We start from the raw sequence: 980 nt of genomic DNA on the forward strand, positions 1-980 counted from the left end.
TCAATTTCACATTCTTGTCTTTGTCCGGAATTTTTCAGTGGTAACCCCTAGAAATGTTCACGCGAGTGGTGGTTCGGTTAAATAATTTTAATAATATTAGCACAATGTGGATTTAATTAGTGATGAGGTATGGATCTGCGAGAGTAACCGAAAAATGGTGAATCACCTTATAAAACAGGCAGACGCCTAACGAAAGAATATCTTCTATAACGGAAGTAAGCTTCTCATTATGTGTTCGTTAAAAATAATTTTTCAATCGAAATGACGAACTCGTCATAAAGGGGGTCGCAAAAAAAATTTTAAAAAAATTTTATATAACAAGCTGAGTATCTCGCTTTCAGTCTAATTCTCATTGCTGTTTTGTGCTGATTACTCTCTTGGCTTCGTCAGGGATATATCAGTATGAAATCGATGCATCACAAGCGTAAGGCATTACAGGTGAGCGTGTCTCTCTCGTTCACTTCCCTTTTTAAGTCGCATATTAAAATCTTATCTCACTCGTGATCTTCTAACAGACCCATTCATTGCCCACTGATACCACGCACATCGGCAATGACCAACTATAATAGCCAAGCTGCTGGACCACGAACATCAGAATATTTCGACGTCGGCAATAAATTCGCACATTCGAAGTATTAGAAGTAGAATTTTAGAGTTTATATACTAGACGTAATTTCATCGTGATAAGATTAATAAATTTTAAATTTTAAAACGCTTGTTTAATCATTAGTATATATTACCATCATTGATACGTGTACTACGAATAAATAAATTTTTGAAAGTCACAATTGTTAGAAACATGCAAAATATTATAAGTGAGTATATACACATTTTCACATACATCATATATGCATATATCATCTTAAATTAATATAGCATTTGAATTTAGTATAAATGTGAAATATATATATGTCGGAGCAAGTTCAGTAATTTGAATTGCGCGCCTAAGTCTAGAATTGCACGCCTGAGTCCTGAGGGGA

General features: G+C 34.2%; 1 long non-coding RNA gene across 1 annotated transcript; it reads left to right on the forward strand.

Moving 5' to 3' along the window:
- The first annotated feature begins 297 nt into the window (after positions 1–297).
- LOC132797610 (uncharacterized) lies at positions 298–712 on the forward strand. Its single transcript, XR_009633744.1, has 2 exons — positions 298–438; positions 516–712. It is a non-coding gene; the product is annotated as an uncharacterized LOC132797610 (long non-coding RNA).
- Positions 713–980: the final 268 nt, after the last annotated feature.

The sequence above is a fragment of the Drosophila nasuta genome, unplaced genomic scaffold, assembly GCF_023558535.2.
Source record: "Drosophila nasuta strain 15112-1781.00 unplaced genomic scaffold, ASM2355853v1 ctg14_pilon, whole genome shotgun sequence".
NCBI classification, from domain to species: Eukaryota; Metazoa; Arthropoda; class Insecta; order Diptera; family Drosophilidae; genus Drosophila; species Drosophila nasuta.